This window comes from Pinus tabuliformis, chromosome X (assembly GCF_031772625.1).
Source record: "Pinus tabuliformis cultivar Carrire ecotype Pingquan chromosome X, CPIR1, whole genome shotgun sequence".
Lineage (NCBI taxonomy): Eukaryota > Viridiplantae > Streptophyta > Pinopsida > Pinales > Pinaceae > Pinus > Pinus tabuliformis.
The window spans coordinates 973,385,960-973,410,606 of record NC_142308.1 but is presented as its reverse complement, the minus strand read 5'-3'; the positions used below and the strand labels follow the sequence as shown (position 1 = coordinate 973,410,606).

The window sequence follows — 24,647 nt, the reverse complement described above, 5'->3', positions numbered from 1 at the left end:
TTGTGAATGGGTGCCAAGGCATCAACAACACCAAATTGTCGCATAAACCTTCTATGACGAACAAGTGTGCACAAAGGGTTCCATGGCTCCCCTCTAACCTAGAGGTCCAGGACAAGCTCTCTTCTTTGAAATGTATGATAAGCTTTAGCCCACTTTATCTGATTCTGAGAGAATGATATAAAATCTTGAAACTACACATCCCCTATGAAAGGAACAGGATTCTCATCCACCTTCTCTTCTAGGAAGAAGTTATGCATGTACAACTCACATAAGAAGTACCTCGTATGATCATCCTGCTTATGAAAAGAGGTAACAAAGTCCAAAACATTGTTGAATTCATATGGTTGTCCAGACCGTATGGCCTTGACTTTAAGCAGTAAATATCGTTCTAATATAAATAAAGCGTAATTCTGGGCTGGAGATCTACATGACAGAGCATCAGAATATATAGAACATATTTCCTTTATTTGTTCCATGGCCTTTCCAAGATGACCCTTTAGAGTCTGAATCTTTTTCTCAGTTGCTCTAAGCTCGGCATAAGTCTCGTCCTCCGTGGCTACCAATGCCTTAAACTTTTGAAGTAGCTCTTGATGCTCCTTTTGAGGTACTACCTCTTTCTGGTATCAAGCTATAGTTTCTTGTTGTTCCTCCATTGTTTTATTTAAAACCTAGATGGTGGCTTCTACAATTAAAGGAGTATATGGAGGTACATGTTTTGTTTGTGCTCCTCTCGTAATGAAGATTGGTGAATATGTTTGGGTCCCTGCTTTAGTAGTCAAAACATCAATTATTAATGGGTCCAACTCAGTTTGAGTTCCCACAGTAGAGTTAGCAGCAAAGTCTGCAAATTTGGTTGGAGGAGGTGCAGCCTTCTGTTGATTACTTCTTGGAGCATCGACATTTTTAACTTTCTTATGTCCTTCATTTTGATTTGATCTCTAAGAGATCTTGCTATCAATCTTGCTCTTTGGATACTTGGAGATTGTGAATTCGTCGCATGGAGCTTCACTTGCTTCTCTTTTCTTTTCCTTCCTTTTGTCATCCAACAATTTTTCCTTCCTGAGCTTGTCTATTTCAGTTATGGCGGCATCAAGTTCTTTTTTCTTTTGGGCAATATCTTCCTGAAACTGGCTTATAAAAGACTTTTCTTCTTACTTTTGCCTCCTCTACTTGCGGCTTTAAAAGATTGACCTTTTCTATTACTTTGTTAAAATCTTGTATTTGTTCTTTCTACCTTTCATTTTCATTTCGAAGATTGCTAATTTATGCTAAAGATGCACCTGGTTCCTTTTGTTTTTTATCAACTTGAATTATATACCTTTGACCAAAATCCTTTAAATGGCTTGCCTAGTCTTTCTCTTTCTTTTCTGCTTCCTGCACTTGTGGAGTTTCAAGAGAGCAATTTCTTCTTTGAGTGTGTGAAACACAGTAACCTATCAAATGGGAACTGAACCAAGTTCTCACTTTTTTAGAGGTAGCAAAAAATCATCCGATTTTGAAAAGTGTTGATTCAGAATACACCTTTTTTTTTAGCATATTTTTGATACTTTAATTTTCCTTATGTAACATTTTTTTAAATGTTAGTGATTTTCAGACCAATTTTGAAAAGTGTTGATTCCACATCAACCCCCTTTCTTGGGTTTATTTTTGACACTTTAAATTTTCTGATATTATTACGTATGGATAATTTATTTTTAAATGTTGGTGATTTTCATGCAGATTTTGAAAAACATCAACTATTTTTTTTGCAAGGCATATTTTTGACACTTTAAATTTTTTTATGTCTTAAGTTTGCACTTTTTTTTAAATGTTTGTCATTTAACCATTTTTCAAATTGTCATTCTCTTCTTTTTTCTTTCTGGGACGCTTGTTTTAAAGGGTTTTTCAAGTTTGTGTTTTTTATATTTTCCTACAATTTTTTTTTGTAATGAAATTTTTTATTCTTTTGCAAAGTTTTAAAAAATAATAAAATTAATATTTTGAAGTTAGAATATTTTTTATATATTTATGTATCGCTAATTAATACTTCAATACACATAAAATAATTGACACTAAAAAGAATAATTTTAAATATTTGACAAAAAAAAAATTGCATTTATAGATATAATTACAAAAATATACATTTTGGGACCTCTTCGTTAGAAATGACATGTCATATCAAGGATTTTTATGGAAAACTTGCACCAAAAAAACTTGAAAAAATAACAATTATGTCTAGCGATCATAATATTTGAATTTGTTTCAAATGATTCGCATAAAATTGTAAGTAAAATAACAAAAATATATATATATATATATAAAATAAATCGAAGTAACAAATTAAAACTAAATTGTTTAAAAAAAAACATTTAAAACAAATGCTTGGAAAAAAACAAAACAAAGAAAATTTTCAAAAACAAAGAAAAAAAAATAAAACATTATAAATCAACCAAATCAAAATTTATTTAAAAAATTAAAAAAAATAAATAAATATAAAATGTTTAAAATTTTGGAAATCTATATATATATATAAAACATAACTTTAAAAATTAAAAATTAAAAAAAAAAAAAACAAACAAACAAACAAACTTTATTAAATAAAAAACTTAACATGAAAACCAAAACTTAAACCAAAAAAAATACATAACACAAAACGTTTATGTTAAAAAAATATAAATAACATAACATAAAAAACTTTTAAATATATATACTATTTTTTTAACATTTAAAAAAATTGAAAACATAAAAGGAAAAAATTAAATTAAATTTTAAAAAAAAATAACAATTTTAAATATTATATAAAAAGAGACAAAAAAAAAAAAAAAAGTTCCCACCCATCCCACCCCAGCCTAGTGGTTAAGGGGTTGCGAGCTAGGGCGGCGAAGCTAATCAACCCACAACCGCCTAGCAATCGTTTAGCGACTTAAGAAACAATGGGCCAAGGCAACAGAGTTGTGCCAGCCCTAGCCTGCAGCCCATTAGGCATTGGTCTGGGGTGCGAAATTTTTAATTTTTTTTAATATATATGTTTTTTTTCTTTTTTTTTTTGGTTTTTTTGAATATTTTTTTGTTTTTTCTTCTTTTTTTTCCTTCTGTTTGAATTTTCATTGTTTTATGGTTTTTTTTATAGAATTTTTTTAGATTTGATTTTTCTTTAATTTTGTTTTTTTATCATTTTTAATTTTAAATTTATCTTATTTCAATGTTTTAATTTTATTTTATTTTATTTTTTAGTTATTATTATTTTTTAATTTTTTAGGTTATTTTTTTTCATTGATTTATTTATTGTTGTAGGGGTTGTGTCGATGTTCGACTAGTAACTCGACCTCAATATGTGTCAATTTGATAGTTGATTTTTTCGGTTGTCATTACAATGAATAAAGTTCATCTCCACTATGTGTTAATTTGATAGTTGATTTTTAAGTTTCAATTGCAATGGATCAAACATGCCTCCACTGTATCAATTTGATGGTTGATTTTAAAGTTTTGTTACAATGTTCCAAGTTGTCTTAAGACTAAGACAAACTTTTTGATTTAGGTATTGATTTTTAAGGTTTAATTTAATCATGATATTTGATCTCAAAAGATGTTGAAAATCTAAGGTTTGTTATAGTCATGATATTTGTTTTTAATTCCATCACTGAAAAATGTTGAAATTTTAAGGTTTTTTGGAGTTTTGATATTTTATCTTTAATGTCATGGTTGAAAATTGTTGGAATTTTTAGGTTTTTTGGAGTCATGATATTTTAATGATTTTTGGAGTCATGATATTTTAATTATTTTTGGAATCATGGTATTTTATTTTTAATGTCATTGCTAAAAAATGTTGGAATTTTATAAACAACAAAAAAAAGGATTGATGCCAGCATCAACACATTTTGTTTTTCATGTTTTTTGTGAGTAAAAAAAAATACTGAAATTTTTTTAAAATGTTGAAAATTTACCCCCCGCCCCCCAAAAAAATGTTGTTCCAACATACACACTATTCGTTTTTTGGTTGTTTTTTCATGTTTTTTGGCTAGAGTTCTCGTTTTGAGGCTACAGTTCTCATTTTATAGGTTACTTTGTTGTGATTTCCCTTCTTTGTGTTCTTCCATTCTTTAAAGGCATTAATTAATGCATTCTCCACGTCCTCTTCTGCTTCTTTATCATCATTATCAGGTTCTTTGATATGAGGATCTGCTTGATTTGAAGCACGATTATCAACATCTTTATCTTAGCCTGTATGTTTTTTACCTGCATAGAGATTTTGAAGTTTCTCCCAAAGATGTTTAGATGATGAGCACTGACATACATTGGATTTCATAGAATCTGGCACGACACTAATGATACTCATAGCTTTTGAATTGTACCTTCTTGATTCATCAGTAGATGTGTCTCAGGTAACAACTGAATACTATACATTACATCCAATAGCTCCCAAATAGGATTCCATTTTACCTTTACAGAATATAAAGGTTGATTCAATGAATAGAAGAATTGGGCCAACCTCTTTCTCTTTGTCAGTTGTAATAGGTTTTGAAAAAATTTCAATATCAAGGACTTCCTTTGATTCCTACGAATGCTTGGTGACATGCTTTCTTGACTTTCCCATTTTGATTCACTTGAAATTTGCCTTCTAGCTGTTAAGCTACAACTAAAGGAACCAGCTCTAATTCCAATTGTTGGAAATACTGAGAGGGGTGAACCAATATTTCTCTTCAATTAGTTAATTTTATCTTTACAGAGCATTAGTTATCATTATCATCAAATAAACATAAACATTCATCACATCAGTAATCAACATCATTCAACAACGCACAATATCAAAGACAATAGACAACAGATTTTTAGGTGGAAACCCTTTCGCGAGAAAAACCACCAAACCCTTCTTAATATTTGTCTTCAATAATTTTTACATCAATGTTCTCAGCTCCAACTAAAGGAGGCTCCAACCCCCTAGTTTATATGCTCCAACCAGAAGGATGCTCCAATGCCCTGGTCTACCAACCCCAACTGGAAGAACGTTCCAATTTCCTAGCTTACAAGCTCTAACCTGAACGATGCTCCAACACCCGATTTACCAGTTGTAACCGGAAGGACACTCTAATGCCCTATGCAAGCTCTAACTTGTCATTGCACCAACCTGCCACCCTAATTAGATGACAAACCATGTTTCACAATTTTCAAATTGGATCCATTGTGCTCAATATCAATCATCAAAACAAACTACAGACTCTAACAAACTGCAAGAATAACAATCTACAAGACTGGCACAAGGTTGTCAGCAACAATACCAATTCTTTCTGCTCAAAGATCAAGCCCTACTAGCTCTGCTCACTGCATCAATAATTTCTTCGCTAGTCTGAATACATGAACCTTTGAATATCAACAACAAACCCTATCTCAATAATTTTGCTCAAGTCACATGTGCCTCTGTCAAAGCTTAGCAGTAATACATATACTCGCAAACCCTAGCTCAGCATGTAGAAGTATATCAATATCAAACCCTAATAGCTTCCACTCATCATCTATGTACCAATAAGAGTTAGTCCCTGCTCAACCTCAAACCCTAGCTTCATATGTCTATGGTGTAATTTATCATCAAACCCTAGTATATTTGACATGATTGCAATACATGTCCTTTGCTTTGCCCAACATTGCCAAACTAAATCAATGTTGGCACTTCAACAAGAGTTACCTCTGAGCATTGATCGCTCAGCTTCTTCTAGATTTCAAATTAGATAGAAATTGCTCTCATAAATAAAACATAACTACAATAAACCATGTAGTAAATTAATTGTTCTACAGATTGTGAATTTCCTGGGGCTTTTCATTAGATCACCAAATTGTGCAAAACATTCTACAAAATGATTATTTCTAGGCAACCTCCAAATGACTCGCTGACCACCCACAACTACTAATTATATGATAGAATGAACTTTTAAACAAAAATAAAATATACACTTTGACCTTACTACTGAGGCTCAATATGCATCTAACATAATTTGAAATATACAAAATGGCCAATGTCAAGCTAACTGGCTATAAGCTTCATGAGCCCTGGCAGATCAAACATGTGTCCTCGTATAAACTCATGGATGTTGACTCAACTAAACACATATACCACAACAATCCCAGTTCAAACGCATGTACCACAACAATTCCAATTTAAACACAGACATTAGCACAACAGTCACACTTTGTTGCAGGAGTATTGCTCTAACATTACAACTTTCAAATTGCACTACAATCGCACTGTTTATTATGCACAAGCCATGCAATTACAATAGTGCTCTCCATTTCCAGGTGTCGACTATTCAATTTGCACTTCACACAAGCACAGATTTAAATCGGTGTATATTGAAGCATCCATGACATGTTTGACATCGCTTTGCTTCAAACAGAAAACTTTGCAATTTCCAGCGACAAACACTATACGCCCACTTCAAGTCAATACGTCTCTGGAACAAAGGATACACTCTGTTATACTTTTACTCCATGCATATGATTGTTTAGTGAGAAGCTCTATAACAAATCCTTCGTGGGAGTGACCAGTGTCTCGAAGGCCTAGCAATCATCCTATGCACAACTCCTAATCACACTCATTACTCCATATGGAGAGATATTTCTCAAGGCACATGTGTTCAAGAACTTCGAATAGCTCAAAACCACTTGCATCCGCAGTCTAAAGCACGATCCACGAGTTGTAATGCTACTAGCATAGCAATCGCACCTTGTTACAGGAGTATAAATTGATGGCATCTATATATTGCACACAATTGCAGTACAATTGCTCCATCAAAACAGGTCGACATAACATAACTTGTTATTTACCAGTTAAACGCACACCCATACAGCAATCATGATCACTATGATACATACGCACAGGGGTATGAATAGGTTTTAGACTCCATAAAATTTGTCTTAGATGTAGGTGCAATTTTACCTGCGTTTTCTTACGAAATAACTTCAACCATAATCATGGGTCCCACCCACAAAACGTTTCGGAAAAAGGTATTTGAAATAGTTTACACTGTCTCCAGTGAATTCTTCATTAGATAGCTTCATACTCATTAACCCATCGAAAACCCAATGTAAAAATTAAATGTCAAATACCTAAATCCATCTTCAACTGAGGCTTGCTCTTCCAGATCTTTGTGACTGTACAAGACCGCAAAGGTCAATCATAAAAATAGTGTTCAAGTGCTTGCCTTTTGGAGTGAGGATAGGCCTCCTTTTATAATGATCTAAGAGGGTTCTAGGAGGGAGGCCAACCTGGCCTTTTGGACGGAATCGAAAGCTTAAATTTGAAATTCATTTTTTTTATTACAATTTGGAGCCAAGCCCTAGCCAAATTAGGGTTGAACCATCAAAATAATTTTAATTAATTTTTGTTCATGTCTAGGCCAAAATAAGGTTGCCACATAGTAATTGATTTGTTCTTTAATGGAAATCCTTTTGTCTTCTTGAGATACCATCTAATGATAGATTGCCACGTCACTTCTTTTTGGGGCTTTTGACCATGACAAGGGGTCTTTGACATTTCAAGAGGCATAACTTACGAACCGTCAAGAGTCTCGGAATCAGTATGATAAGGAGCATCCAATAATGGTGATTTTAGGAGCAGCCCAACCAATCTTTGTCCTCAAAAACTTCAACAAGTAAGGGTCTTCTAGGGTTTTCTAAGGCTTCTATATATTTGAAGCCTTAAATATTGCAAGCCAGACAAATATTAAGAGCGTTCACAAATTGACATTGACATCAATTACAACACCATTCAACATGTATATATAGCACAGATATTTGTCTCAATTAGCACTTGTCAACTTGTCATAAGGACATTGTCATACCATGTCATTCATCATTGTCATACCATGCCATTCATAGTTTTCATCATTGTTATAAACACACTTTCATACTTGCAAAGGTTACTGCCATGTCAAAGGTCACTATCAAGATCATTGTCATATAGATCTAGGTCACTAATATAGGGTTACTATTATGTTATCTAGGTCACTCCCATATGAAGGTTCCTACCATGCCATATCACATGTCATTGTTATATATATTATTGTCATGTCCCCAATTCAATATTACATCACTGTCATATAGATCATTGTCATGCCTCCTCATTGTCATATAGATCATAATAAAGTCAACATCATTGTCATGATTATACCTCATTAGGTCATTGTTTTGTCATTCATCAAGGTCATTGTTATGCTATATCAAGATCATTGTCCTTTCAAAGTTGCTACCATATATTCACTTTTATATCAAAGTTATTGTCATATGCCTCACTGTCATATAGATTATTGTTTTACATTGAGTTGCTAGTCAAAGATACTTTTACAAATCACAGAGATATGATTGCAGGATACAGAGATAAAATTGTGAACCTTAGAGACAATAATGTGAGATCAAAGATAAATGTGAACCATTCTACTAGATATGTGAGCTACGGTAATATGAGTGCAAGCTTCAGAGATAACAAATGAACCTTAGAGAACATAATGTGAGCCACTATATGTGATTGTGAGCCATAGATGTGAGCCACTGGAAAAATAGAGTGAGCCACTGTATGTGAGCGCAAGCCATAGATTCGAGCCATTGTATAGATGCAAGCCACTAGAAACATAAAGTGAGCCACTCTATGTGAGTGCAAGCTATAGATGCAAGCCAATGTATAGTTGCGAACCACGGGAAACATAAATGAGTGTCACGACCTATCTATAACTTAGTATAATGTTATAATCTTAATATTAAAAGTACTTTATTAAATCATAAAGGAATATAATTAATGAAATGAATTATATACGTGACCATAACAAAGTTATATAGGATACGTGACATGGAAGGTGTCACCAGAAGGTTAAGCGGTGGGCTGCTGGTGGAAGAGCGGCCACCGCCAAGAAACCAGATAAAACCACGGAGCAGAATTTGAAGAAGGGAGCCAGGGGAAAGAGGAAGAAAAAGAAGGGAGGAAAGGAAAACTGAAGGAGGAAGAACATCATAAACGGAAATTATCCACGGGAAGAGCCTGAATTGTTCTGAGGTTCTGGGCACGGGGGAACAGTCGGCTTCAACTAAGAAGCTTACTAGATTGAGTAGCCAGGTTCTACTCAGTTTGGTTGGGTGGATTCGGTCTTTTGGTAACCAAAGCAGGGAGTTGGAGGCATCATCAACTGCAAGGGCACAGGTAAGTATCCTTAGTAGTGTTGTTAGTTAATTTTGGAAGATTTCAGAGCTTTACAACGAGCCACTGAAATGTAGAGTGAGCCTTAGATAGCAATGTGAGCCACAGATAATGTAGATCGAGCCTCGAAGATGTGCGAGACACCAAGAAGAATAGCAAGCCATAGTTAGATACGCAAACCTCAAAACGAAGTATGTGAGCCACTGTAGTTATTGTGTTCCACGAAGATATTGCGAACCGCAAACCTAAATTTTATCTTTCTCAAAGAACCACCAAATTGGTTGATCAAAGTGGGAGGATAGATGCCCAATTTATACTTGTTTCCATGTGTGAAAGGACACATTCAATAAGGGTAGGCCGACATGAACAATATGAAGCCGACTTGTAACTTAGAGGGAAATCACAAATTCAAATATAATTTCAATATGCTTTGATCATTATTACCTAAGTAATTTTGTCACATAAAATAGGAGTGCCACATTAATAATATTTCTTTGCCCAATTTTAAATTTTCTCTTGGGGCGAGATGGGCTTCATTTGGGGTCTATGGGAAATTCGTCCCATAGTTGCCCCAATTTTCAACAGATTTCATTGTTGAAAGCAATGGGAAGAGGAACGCGCCACATGAGGACAAGGAGGTGGCCAATGGAGTGAAGAAAGCCTTTCAGAGGTTGTTTCTAGCATCTTTACAAATTGATATAAGGGAGGAATTTGCCTGTTTTGATGCTAGATTAGAGGGTTTTGCAGACATATTAGCTTTGGATGAGAGGAGGACCATGAAACTAGTTAAATGGTGGACTTGTCATGGGGAAAATGGTGCTTATTTTCAAAGACTTGCCACTGGTATTCTGTCACGAGTGGCAAGCTCTTCATTAACAAATATTGGAGAAGATATAGTTTCATTCATTTTTTGAAGCACAAAAGGTTGGGATCGCAAAGGTTGAAGATATTGTATATGTGCATTCAAACCTACACCTTTTTTTCTTGTACGGGTGAAAAAAATTGAGATGTGGAAGCAAAATTCCTAATGTTGAAACTCTCTCCCGTTGCTTTTGATATTGGTGGTGATGCAAGTGGAAGTGGAGGTGACTCTTCTTCCAATTTGTTACCTACTAAGTTGTACCTAGCAAGAAATGAAAACGCCATGACCCAATGTATAAGTCTCCAACCAAATTTTTCAAGTTCAGAAGTCCAGCAAGGCAACTTTGCCCCTTCTTCTCTCTCTCTATTCTTCTATCTTCTCTCTCTCTTCTTTCTTCATGCAAATTTTGTACCCCCATGGGGGAGTTTTATAAAATGTCACTAGCATGATGAACTTATGTAAAAGACTTAGACCCTTGCAACCTGGTTACTAAGAAAGTTGCTCCAAAGTGTTTTTTTCACTTCATTATTATTTTTGCTTTCTAGCAGTAAATAACTAATTGAGTTTTTTCACTCACAACCTCCAAAGCTAGAGTGTTTCAATAATTGGGCCTTCACCATGTTTCCTAATTCTAGAGTTAATGTATATTACCATGTTGGGCATTATCTTGAGTCTCACGGAATTGCATTAGTATATGATAGGATTTTTTAATAATTAAGAATTTCCCACAAGACGGGAATTTTTAATTGAAATTTATGTAACAAATAAAAAAGTGGCACTAGGGAATGTTGCGTGGGATGTGAGTACTTGATTTTCATCCTTAGAGTACCAAAATTATCGTATTACCCACTTTGTGGTGCAAAATATCATTTTCCTTGTGGAAAATCACTTTTACTCAAAAAGTGAGGAAAAGGACAAGAAAAATCAAGTATTTAATAACTGGGAACATATTAAAAACATGTCTCCAGTCAAGAGGAGTGATTAATCACTCAAGAGGAACTAATACCACAAGTCAAATGACAAGTCATGAGACCAAGTTTGGGGGCTTAAGTCAAGGGGACGAATTGGCCCACATGTGAGGGTCGAGTTTGCTTCCCAGATTGAGGTCGTGTTTCCTCATTTATTGAAGGCCAAGTTACACTACAGCCATGTCGAGTTGCACTCAAGATTGAAGCGGAGGTGCACCCTTGGAGACTCGTTCCACCACTTGGCCACACACGACCATATTTTGATATACACATTACCCACTTGTAGCCACACTGGAACACTTGAAAGCCCACTCCTCCACAAGGCCCTCAAGGAAACACTTGGCTCCTACGCAAGGCCCTCAAGGAAACATACATTTCTACACTTGGAGAGAAACGTAGCCTATCTTGGCAACTCATCCTTGACACTTGGGGAACTCATTCGTTGCCTTGGGATTGTCAAATTCTTAGGATTCACTCCCTCTTTTGTTATAAATTGAAGTTCCCTATCTTGAGCAAACTAGTATGGAAACTTGAGAGCTTGGGGAAGTGCTGCTATTTTGTACTTGTTCTATCATTTATAAATGAAAGAAGGCTTTGGAGGCTTATAGTGTTGTGACTTGTGTGATTTTCTTGGAGTTTTTATTGAGGTAACCTTGTATCACTTTAATTTCATTGCTTCAAATTTTATCCTAGCCCTAAATAGGGGCATTGATGTCCAAAGCAAAAGACAAACAATTGTTTATTTTTCTACTTGTTAGTTTGTATTATTGAGTTGAAATTTACATGTGTTTCTCAGTTGAGTAGCATGTTTACTCATTTCATTATGCAATCTACACCTATGACTACTAATCTCTTTGCAAGATTCTAAGTTTTACAGGTTCCTCTAGATTTGAAGATTAGGGACCTCATCGGTTGGAGCATCCATTTCCAAACACAAACGAAGCATTATTCCCACTTAGCATCAAGTGCCTCCAAGTGCATTTGAATGCCCCAAAACTCTCTCTTCACTCCTCATATAAAGTTCTAAAATTTTCTTCAACAATTCTTGGTTCTATTTATAAGTGCCTCGTTAATATATCTAGCATTGTGAAGGCTAAATAGGTTGTTGTCCTAACAGCAGTCAAATTAGCTAAGAAAAAGACAAGCCTCTTAGCTTTTCCTTAGTTAAATAGTGTAGAAATTCAATACTTTGATTCTAGTATTTCACTTGGTGTTTTTAGGTTTTTGTATACCAACATTCTCGAGTGTTCCAAAAGTATTTTGGGCACTTTTTGCACTAATTTTCTTGCTGGTTTTTAGCAGGCCTGCGATTTTACAAGGGGAGGTGCTGCCAAAATTTGGTCAAATTTGAAGATCTAAAGCACCCAAAAGGAACCTCATATTGTACCCTTCGTAAAACAAGCATTTCTTCCACCATTGTAACTTCACAAAACCATTTTTTATCCCTTTATTCACAAGGGATACGACCACTCATTAAAGCATTGTAATCTCTTGGGAGCTAGGAGAATCTCCTACACATCCCCCCCACCCAACAAGGACCTCTTGTGTTGTGTCTCATCATTTGTGGTTTTCTTTCATTGGGTTAAAATTTATTAACACCACAAAACATTAGAGTATGTTTCAATTTCATAGATTAGATTTCATTTTATGTCATTAGATTAGATTTCAATTTTGCAAAGAGTAATGAACCCCATCAAGTTCTCTTATGCTCTCTGTCATTGCAAGCCTAGCTTGATCCTTGCACGGTACCCAGAAGGAGCTTGTTGGTTGACTTAGTCTAATAGGGAAAACCACTTTGTCTTTATTGCGAGATTGGGGGAAAAGTAAAGGTCGACTTGTGAAATCAAGCTTGGAGCTAGATTCTCCTAGTGTTGGATCTCCTTGCAATTGGCTGACTCGTGAAATCAGGGAAATCATTGAAGCTAGCTTCCTCCTATTGGATCTCCTTGCAGCTTTCTCTACCTCATTCAAAGGATAAATATTAAGGGGAAACACACCTTAGATTAGATTTAATTTTCTTGCAATCACACATTTCAATCGTGCACTCATACGGATCACCACATATTTGTCATCTCACTTAACTAATTTATGTAAATCCAAGTGAAACCTAACTTAATAAAACTTACCAAGAACATTCTCCACAACATTTACTCTTACAGCATTGGGTTGATATCTCATTTACTTTTAAGAATAAGCAAATTCTTGGGTATTTCCATGTCAAGCATACACATTTACCTTTTCGCATTGATCTATACTGCCCTTCATTTTTGTCATTTGATCATTTGATTATCTATCTTGCTCATCTTGTATATTAATGTTGAATGTGATTATCTATGCACCTATCTTTCATATTAATTGTTGATGGTTTTTTTATCACTCAGGTTGTTCCCTAAAGTTGTAAGAAAGGGAATACAGCCGAGGTAACCACAGACCAATCTTTTAGATACATATTCTAGCAAATATGCACCCAGAGAGGGATCTCTCTTTATAATTTAGCTTTGTTTTGAAATGTGTTAGGCTAGTTATGAAGTACAAGGGTTTTGTTGTGAGTTTTGGTTGGAGGAATGGAGATTCAGAAGAATAGTGAGGTAAAATTGAAGAGTTTTAGTCCATTGGGCATGATGGAGTCAAAGGAGGATAGCTTCCTGGATTAGGTTTCTTAACAGAGGAGGTATTACAGAGCAAGGTATTCAAATATGGAACAATTTATAGGCTGGAATAGGATGGAATGCAGTCAATGGGTGAAGGGAAATTAACAATCCTTCATCATGTTTGACAAAGGGAAAATGGATGAGTACTGTTAAGGAGCAGTTAAGGATTCCTTAGAAAATATTCAAGATGAAAGAATCAGGGGAAACAGGAGTAATGAAGAATTCACTGTTTATTCTAATTCTGAAGAAAACACTGATATTAACAAAGACTGAACACAGAGTGCAATCAAGCAAATTCTGAGTTATTCTTTCTCTCTATTATTCAGATCATGAAACACAGATGATAAAACATAGAAACTGTAAAACACAAGTTAGAACGGACTTATTGATCCATAAGATGATTCAAGAATTCTGTAACATGGTCCTTAGCAACAATTCCTCATTCAGTAAACCAAACAAAAATGGTTCCAACAGCCTTTTATTCCAAAAAAACTTCAGAATTATAGTCAAGACTATGAACATCCACCTCCCACCAACCCCAAATACTTTGTCTGGGGGGGTACTTATACAAAAATGTCAAAATATCTGATAGAAAATAATATCTGATGACAATTAATGCGTTTTACATAGATAGAGACAGATAGTCTCGAAAACAGGGAGACAATAAATAGATGCAATAAATTCATGTTGCGTTGGGTGCTCCGTCTTTATGAGATGTACTGGAGGTAGGTGCTGCAAGTTGGTTCACGACCGTCTTCTACTGATACTCTGTGCTAGTTATTCTGCCTTGGCTGGACTTTCTTCGACTTTGATGTGATGCGTTTTGACCCACGTGAGTGTGATTCGTTCCTGTGTTCTGCATTATAGTAGATGGTCCGAAATTTTCAATTGACCAGAGATAAGTTTATAGGATTTCTAGCATGCTTTGCCACCACTCTGGTCCTGGTAATTTATATCTCTGCAACTTCCTCAGAGTTTCGTCAGTCTCTGTGTACCTGAAAAAATTAGGTGGAATGGTGAACAGATGCTTCACCTCATGCTCAATGTAAAACAAATTTTCCAGGCTGTCATAGAGGGACTGGCCAGATGGAAGTGCTCTTTCTCCTGAAGTACTTGATGATGTATTAGCTTGGTTAACAACATATGTATTCAATTTATGTACATAGTCCTTGTGTTTCATCAGATGATCATTATTTCCCATAGGACTTGGCAAACCTTTTTGATGCAGGACTGTAAACCTTTCTGTGAAAGAATTAATCTCTACCTGCATGTCTTGGCATCTTTTCTCCAAATTTTGCATTAGAGTTCTCATGGTTAGAACTCTCTTGGTGTCTAGAATGGTGCCTGTTCTGTCTCTAATTTCCAGTGCTTCCAGTTCTTCACTGGTCTTGGTGTTTAAAAAATGTATTAGTCGGTTAGCTTGCTCAGGCATCTGTCTCAATAAGGCTCTTGTTTTCTGAATTTCCACTTGGGCCACTCTTATCAAGTCAATCTTCTCATAAATAGTTTGAATGGACCTCCATACATCACTAAGGGATTGAGTGATGTTGTTCCACAAAATTCCTCTGATTTCTGCCAGAGGTTTATCCAGAGAGAGATCCTTTTCTAAGGCTCTTACCTTGTTCTCCAATGTTTTGATCTCTCTTGTTTTCTCTGCCACATTCATCTTGGATTTATCATAACTTTGTTCTACTTTTGCCAATTTTTCTTTGACTTGCTTCAGCTCAAACACTTGGAGTTTCAATTCCTCCATGGCTTTTATTAATTGTTCTGTGCTCAAAGTTGTACTGTTGCCTGGTGCTGTTGCTGTTGATGCCGCTCCTGTGATGACTTCTGCTGTTGATGCCAGGACAGTGGGAGGCAATGCTGTTATGAGTGTGGAAGAGGCAGTAGTGACTGTTGGAGCTACTTCAGGTGGCTAGGAGGTCGACTCTCCTTACTTTTCTTGTAGAGCTTTCTCCAATGCCTACTCTGTCTCACTCAATCTCTCATTCAGTCCCATGAGCAGGTCCATCATGTCCTCTTCAGATTTCTGTTGTACAACATCTGCAGTTTGTGGATGAATAGAAGGAGGCATTTTGAGTTGTTTTCTCAATGCAGCGATGTCCTCTTCTTTCCTCATCATCAGTGCCTTTATGCCTTTGGCATCTTTGGGATCATGTCCCAGTTCAATGATGATGTCCTCCAACGATTTTATCCTGTTGTCCTTAGCAAGGGAAGAGGCTTTCTCCAAATCTAACTGAGCAGAGGTATTATTTAAGGAATTTTGCAATTTATGAGCCAACATTGCTTTATCAGCTAGTGTGGAGTATACCATCTCTCCAGTCTGTTTGTGCAGCTCAATCTGGTCTATTGGGTGAATGTCCTTGGCTAGGACCTCCAGATTTGTCCTGATGTAATCAGCTGCTGATTGTGGTTGCTGCACCTTGGGCTTGAAATAACTCATGATCATTTTGCCCTCTTTTATGTCATATGCAGACATCAACCTTTGTTGTTTTGTGGGAGCCATCTTAAGATATTGATTATAAATCTGCAGCCTCAATGGATCATTTCTAGCCTTTATCTCTGTGAATGTTCTTTTGATGTCAAAGGTCTGCTTGCCTGGTGGCCTAGTGGATGAAACCTCCACACTATGTTTCCCTTCTAGCTCCTGCCTGTGTGAGCTAGTTAATGTGTCCACCACTGGGGAAGTCTGCTGGGTAACCCTCTCACCTCTTAAACTTTCAGTTGTTTCTTCAATTATTTTTCTCTTCTGACAGAGGATCCAATCTTTGCCTTTTTGCACTTGGTTTCTTAGCAGGTCCACTGATAGGTGTGGGCTCTTCTCTGTCTCTTTTCTTGCCCTTTCCCTCATTTAGAGGAGTCTGCAATGCAGGAATCTTTGCTACTTTGGTCTCGGCTGGAGGAATTTGCTCTTGCTGATCAGTCATTGCTTGCTGGTCCATGCTTGCCACTTCCTTGCCCTTAGAAGACTATGTAACTGGTGTGCTGGTTTCCTACACAGGCTGCTGTGAAGTTCCAGCAGAGGATGCACACACTCCAGCTTGCTGAGGTAGCTTGAAAGATACATGTCCAAAAGAGTCCAGGTCAAGGGTCTTTTCAAGATCTTTCATAGCTTGTTCCATCTTTTCTTGCTGAGTATGTTCTTCTATTAATGTACCCTCTACCCACTCATCCTGATTAGCAAATTGTTCTACTTCAGGGATCCTATGATGTATGTAAGCTGATAGCCTATTTCTTACTTTTCTGTCACTTATAAAGCTATTTGGGTCATATGGCACCCACCAGAAACTTTTCTTCAATTTAAGGTCTTCCCCTAATATCTTATCAACATCTTCCCATGCCTCCCTCTTGTTAATGATAAAAGAGCCTAATTGGTTTCTTATTCTCAGCGGAGCCTTTTTCTTTACATTGCAAAAGTGAGTTAAATCTGCATTGATAAGTTGCCTGAAATACTCCAATGCAAATAGTCTCATGGGCACATATCTGGGCAGCTTGTAAGGGCACAGTTCACAGCCATATATTCTTATTTCGGTGTGATTCTGGTAGAAGTACCAGTCACCTATTCTGTAGTTTTTGGAGAGCTATAAAATCTTCTTTATATCACCAGAGAGCCGAGGAGGACCTCCTATCAATAGAGTGGAGGCTGGATGTATAAACTAGTCAATGAATTCACATTAGGTATAAGGGGATTCATAAACATTGTGGAAGACTGAGGTCCAAAAGATCACAGACCTCCTCTCTCCTTTGGAATCCAACTTCCTAATGGGAAATAAAAAACTGTTTGGCTGATAGTATAGCAGAAGGTGATATATGAACGAGGTGTACTTGAAGACTCCTTCTCTTTCCAGATTTATGAATTGCTCATTGATTTTATTGGCAATGAAAGAGGCATAATCATATTTGACAGCAGGGGGTTGTCCTGGAGTAAACATTGACAACATAACTAAGATGGTCTCATCAACAAATTCACTGGTTTTGAATCCCGAGATATAGGATATCATGTCAAGAATAAGCGTGCCACTTTCATTAAACCAGGAATGCACATAGGGAGGTGGGCTTTTGGGCTGGAAATCTGGTTTCATGAATAATTGAGAAATCCGGGTTATTTTTGTACTGGGCAATTGAGAGCCTTGCTCAAGCAAAAATCCCATGGAAAGAGGAGCAAGGGGCTAAGCTGGATGGAAGTGTAACATCTCATTGATAGATTCAGCAGTTATGTAAAAGAGAACAGTTTGGGATGGGGTCATAACTGCTTTATTGATAGGGTCATAATTGGTACAGAATTGGTGGATAATATCTAGGAACACATTGACTGAGGGAAGGTAATACCTGGGGAGATTGGACTCCCATATTCCAAGGATATCAGAGTTACTCAGATGACTATAATTCTGCAAAATGCTTGGAGATGGTTCATATCACCAGATAACTCTTTAATTTGAAAATATATGTCCTCTAAGGGTAACCAATCCTAGTCTTTATGAGGTGCATTGAGGGGCGCGACATTGAGGGCTACGGGAGCTTCCATTTTTGTTTGCTGTGTTTTCGAGCTGGAGGTCAAGTTTCTGTGGAAAAAATGGACAAAACAACAGTTCTGGGTGTATTATTATGAGAGATATAGACGTAATTTAGCTTGAATTCGGCTCTTTGGGTAAAATTCACAGAGGAAAAGTGAAATTACAGTTTCGGGAATCAAATTGGGGTAAATACCTATTTTTGGAGGCGAACAGTGCAATTGCAGGTTGACCGACGAGCTGCGGAGCAGGATGCTGGACTTTGTTTGGCCGGGTGGCGAACTGTATGCTCGAGTAGTTTCTTGGACGTAGTTTGCATGAAACAGTTTCGCAGAGAAAAATGAATGAAAACGGGCGAAAATGACATTTTTTCGACCTTTTAACAAAATTTGGCTTTCGTGGGGCTTTTTGGCACTTTTTGGTCGGATGACATCATCGGGATGTGACGTTTTGTCATGACGCGGGGGTACAGGATGGTGACTCGGCAGTGACGTGGCGGTGACGTCAGCGAGCGGGGTCAGCGGGAGGGCGGTAAGCAGTATTGGCCCGCACCGCTTATGGGCCAAGGTAGTTTGGGGCGGAGGGGCAGCGAGTACGGCGGGAGGTTGACGCGTGGCCCCGGTACAACAGCACTACCGCCGGCTCCCCGGGAGTTAACGTACAGCAGCGGAGTGGCTTGCGATATGATCGTGGGCCATTAGATGAGCGGGCCAAGATCTAACGGTCGACGGTATGTCGGAGATGGCTCAGGGCTATGGCGCGGGACCCATATATTTAAATAATGATTTTTAACCATATCGGGGCGGGTTTGATTGGTTGTCAGGGGGATTAAACTGTTAATTAACCAGATGTTAATTAAATTTTACAATTGCGCGCGAGGAGGGTTATTTAATAAGTTCCAGGTGAACTTATAAATTCCAAATTTTGAACAGTGATATGATTTATATTAAAACCAGGGCGGGGAATATTAATGTATGGGGTTTTATTGTATAGTTATATTAATACGGGGGAAAGGGAATTTATACGGGATTTAATGCTATCATGTTAATAGTTAATATGAGTAGTGATGTAGAAATAAGCGCTATGTCTAATGTTGAGAAACTTAGGCTAAGGGAATGAAAGGGTTTTACACAAGAAGTATGGCTTTGTGCCTAAGTAAAATGTGGCTTTGTTTAGGCCTTTTTATGAAATCAGATGGAGTAAGTTGGGAAATTGAGCAGATCTCAATACCTCTTGGGGGAAATTAGTAAGTGATTTTTTAGGAAAAAGATGGAGGGGAGTTAGTTATGCTTATGTCATAGTACTTGTGATGATAGTAAGACTTCATCATTCTGAGAGACAAAACTTATCACAAGTTTCTTTCTGCAACATCAAAACTACCTACCCAGCCTGCAGTACCTATCATTTTTTCTTCTTTTGCCATTGGGTGCACTTGAACTGGAAAACCCTCATTCTCTTCTTTTCTTTTTTGCTGCAATCCTATCTAGATCTACCCTTATCACATCCAAGGGCTCAGGTTTAACAGTTGAGCTCCTTTGCTTCTCTACCTACCTACTTATCTGCCAAGTTTAAACAGTTTGGACAGATTTTATTCTCTATCTCTAAAACGGGAACTTCAAAGATGAACTGGCCAGGATTAAGTTGTTTGGCTATTCATCAATTGCAATATAAAGTTCAACGAACTACACATGAAACTTTATTTACAGAACGTGAAATGGTAATGGCATTTGGACTTGCACACTTTCCTAATCCTTTTCTTTGGGGTTCATTTCTTTCATTTTTTCTTTTGACCACTTCATTCTTTTTACCCTTTGATCTTTCTTTTAGGGTATACCCTCTTTTTATTTTTTAATTTTTTGATCTTTTCAATATGGAAACCTGTACAGCAGGGAAAGGATGAACATATTAGGGATTTTAACTAGTCAATCATGAAATATGACACCTATTGGTATAGGAGCATAACACTAGCTCCACTTGGGGATGGCTTTTCCTGGTGGAAAGTCAAGAAAAACAGGTCAAATGGCCTTATTTACAGTTCTTGCTGCATTCTGAAATCTTCCTTTGTTGTAAGTAAACAAAATTGTACAGAGGATCATGTAAAGTATACATATCTCTTGAGCTGCTTCAGACAATTGCAACTCTATTTTGGATAGTTTTTTTGAATGTTTGTTCTTATGTTTTCAGCTCCAAAGTCTTCTTATACAACTTCTGATAAACTAAAAAATGAGGCAAAACACAAAGTGGTATAATTCCTTGACTGTCCCTCAAAATTTTCTGCACATTCCTTCCTATTCTTATTGCTATAATAATCTGCAGAAACTGAACTTCACTATGTACAAGTTAGAGATAGGATGTATCAACAAACTGGATCAAAATAGTGTTTCAGCATCCGACCATTCACTGGTCCATCTTCTACTTCTGTACCATCCAGGTTTTTCAAAAAGTATGTATTGTTGCCTTGTGAAGCTTGGATAATAAAAGGTCCCTTCCATAGGAAGTCAAACTTCCCATGTTTTCCTTTATCTTCTCTTCTGGAATCCCATTTCAGAACTTTGTCTCCTATGAAAAAATCTTCTGCCTTAGTCCTCTTATCAAATATCTTCTTGAGTTTTTCTTGTAGCACTTGAGATCTTTGATATACCTCTTCTCTAGTTTGTTGCAAATGTATAGTCTGATTTATCCTTCTTTGAATATCATTGGGCTCCACCTGAGCTTCTTGCAGTAATTTCATTATAGGGATTCCTAAGGAGGAGGGAAATACAGCTTCCATACCATAGACAAGTTCATAGGGGCTAGTCCCAATGGATCTCTTGGTAGTTAATATGTCTGCCTATAGTGCATTGATGAGCTTCTTATGCCAATTTTTTTTGTTCTCTTCGAGCAATTTCTTAATAATGTTGATTAGGCTTTTATTGGAGGACTCAACTAGACCATTTCCTTGAGGGTAATAAGCTATGGAGTGGCCTAAGGTGATATGGTATTTGTGACAGAAGCTGATCATTCTCTTGGATTTGAAAGTAGCAGCGTTATCAGTTATAATTTTTTCAGGACAACAAAATCTAGACAAGATGTTGGTTTGTAAAAATTGAATGATAATTGAATCATTGGCTTGTCTACAAGGGATGGCTTCTATCCACTTGGTAAAATAGTCTGTAGCAGTCAGGATCCATTTATGTTGGCCAGAAGAGGGAGGATGGATTTCCCCAATAAAATCTAAACCCCATTGTTGAAAGGGTCTTTCGGTGGAACTTGGTTTAAGGGGTACAGGTAGAAGTTTCCTCTTGCCTTCAAAGATTTGACATTTATGGCAAGCAGTGACAAACTTTTTGACATCAGCAAACACTGTGGGCCAGTGGAATCCAACCCTTAGGATTTTATCAGCAGTTGATTTCCAGTACAAGTGTCCACCACAGTCCCCTGCATGAAATTCTTTGAGTACCTTATCAGCTTCATCTTTTATTAGACAATTTAATAAAACACCTTCATGATTTTTCCAATAAAGAGCACCATATAAAATACAAAACTTTGAAGCATTCATTTTCAAAAACCTTTTCTTTGTTCTGGATAACCCTGGAGGAGCTTGCGGGTTTAATAATACATAACATATATCAGCATACCAAGGTGATTCTAGGAAGGCCTGGTTGATTTGTGGAGTTGCCATCTCCTGTTCATTATCCAATTCATTAATATCCAGGGCTTGGCAATTGGTTTCAGTCATGAGTTTAGCCAATCCCTGTCCTTTTATCAGCTTTGTAGGTTTTATTTCAATATCATACTCTAATATAGTAGCCATCCATTTGCCTCTTTTGCCTTCAATCCCCTCTTGGGTTAGGATATCTTTGACCACAGTGCTTGGCACATAGGCTACTATATGGGAGTATAATATGTAGACTCTGAAGTCTTTGATAGCTTTCACAAGTGCATAAGCCTGTTTTTCCATGATTGGGTATTTTAGAGGTGCATCCCTGAGTGCTTTACTGAAAAAGGCTATAGGTTTTTCACATCCTTGATCATCTTTCTGTAGTAAAATAGCAGCAATAGTATGTTCTGATGCAAATGAAAAGATTATGAAGTCTCTGTCAAACTTTGGGCTTGTAAGGACTGGTGTTTTGGTCAAGGCCATTTTGATTTCTTCAAATGCTTGTTTGGCTTCTACTGTCCATTTAACCTTGGAATCCTTTTTCAGCATATTATTCAGCAATCTGATTAATTCAGCCAAGTTAGGTATGAATCTTCTTAAAAAATTGATTTTCCCTAGGAAAGCTTGAAGTTCTTTGACATTTCTGGGGTGTGGTATTTGTAAAATGGCTTCTATTCTGTCAGGATCAATTTTGATGCCGTCTTTGGAGATTATATGCCCTAACAGTTTGCCCTCCTCTAGGCCGAATAATGATTTCTTTGGATTTAGTGATATACCATATTTTCTGCATGTTAAAAATACTTGTCTCAGATGGTCTAGATGCTGCTGATCTGATTTGGAAAACACAGTGAGATCATCTAAGTATATGACTAGAAAATCATGAATTTCTTTAGCAAAAGCTATGTCCATTGCACGTTGGAAGGTTGCCCCTGCATTCTTGAGTCCAAATGGCATTTTCACATATTTAAAAGTTCCCCATGGAGTTGTAAAAGCAGTTTTTTCCTGATCATCAGGATGAACTAGAATCTGGTTGAAGCCTGAAAACCCATCCAGCAGTGAAATTCTAGAGGCACCTACTACCCTTTGTAAAATGTGGTCCATCTTAGGTAAGGGGTAGTGGTCTTTCAAGGAAACCTTATTGACATTCCTTAAATCTACACACAGTCTGATTTCTCTTGTTTTCTTCCTAGTGGGCACTAAATTAGAGACCCATTCTGAAAATCTGATAGGTGCGATTATCCCAGCTTCATACATTCTTTTGACTTCTTTTTCAATTAAAGGGAGTAGTACAGGGTTGACCCTTCTAAGTTTTTGCTTGAAAGGTTTCTGATTTTCTTTGAGGGGTATTGTATGTTGGATCACAAAAGTATCAAAGATTTGAGATCTTCATAGCTCCAGGCAAAAACATCCTGGAATTCCTTGAACAGTTCAACATATTTAAGCTTTTGGTCAGGGGGCAAAGTTTTGGACAATTTTATCATTTTGGGATTTTGTTCAGTTCCTATATTACAGTCCTCAATGTCTATATTTAGAGGCTACATTTTGGGTTTCCTTGGGATATCATTAGAATCAAAGAAATCTTCCAAAGGAGTTAATCCTGTGGGCAAATAATTATCTTTTAAATCAATAACTTCAGATTCTCCTCCAATAGTTTCATCAATGTCTATTTCTTTAAGCTCTTGCAACTCTTTGGTGGTAAATTTTGTTGGATATAGTATCTGTGTTGCAGTTTCTGCTGAAATGTTTGTCTCAATTTTGTCTATTTTATCAACTTCACAAATAGTGCCTATGTCTATATTAATGCTGGAAAATTCTTCTTTTAGGGTCAGGAAATTGTTAATTTGCGTATCATTGTCAAACACTTGCCAATTCTTCACATTGTCTGGTACGGTTGGCCTGTGTTTTATCTCAGCTGTAAACTGATGATTGGGTTCAAATGGCAGTTTACAAGGGTTGGAAAATGTTGCCAAAATGTGAGTATGCAAATTGTGTTTTCTAGGAATTTTGGCAAGTTGTGTTTCCAGAAAAGTATTGAGTATTTCAATTGCTACCCCTCTATAAGATCTTAATCTGAGATAATTTGTGAAGAATTTCCCTTTCATTTGTTGAATGACTAAATCAGAGTCTCCCAAAATTGATACCCTGGTGGTCCCTAAGCTTTTGATCAATTTGAGTCCTAGCAAAAGGGCTTCATATTCAGCCATGTTATTAGTGCATCGAAAATTCAACCTGTATGCATGTCCTTCAGCATGATCATTTTCTAGATTATATACCCAAATTCCTGCCCCTGCTCCTAGTTTATTGACTGATCCATCAAATTCCAAGTACCAAAGGATTTCATGATTATATTTGGTATCAGCAGTCTTGGAAATTTGGTTACTAGGGAGATTTGGATCTTCAGTTTCATGTAGTTTCTCTTGAGTGTCAGTTATATCCATCATTTTAGAAATTTCTTGAGTTTGAACACTAGATTGTTCATTTATGAATTTTTCCTATTGTAATGCTAAAGCCTTGACATCAGTTGGGGGATAAATTTCAGCATTGTATAGGATGAAAGAGTCCATGTCAGAATGCATAGAGTAGATGGGAAAGTTCTGGGGTTTTTCCTGGCTGCTCACCACGTATTTCATCAAAGTTTCTTGATACAATCTCTTTGGCTGGCCAAATACTGAAATGGTAGCATAGGACATGTCCAGTTGTAAAGATCCCTGGAGCTTTGCACCCCAAGATCTAGACAACAACATGCCATATTTTGGTGGAATATCAACTACCACTACATCCATTAAAATTGTCTTGGTAGGGTATTGGACTAATGACACACATAAATCTTTGATCAATCCTAGACATCTGACCTG

The 24,647-nt window shown here is 36.7% G+C and overlaps 1 protein-coding gene across 1 annotated transcript in view; it reads right to left on the bottom strand.

Annotated features, from left to right (window-relative positions):
* The window catches only part of LOC149142976 (DEAD-box ATP-dependent RNA helicase 25-like), a 191,464-nt gene that overhangs the window by 139,741 nt on the left and 27,076 nt on the right, over positions 1 to 24,647 (bottom strand). The gene's annotated exons all lie outside the window — the stretch shown is intronic.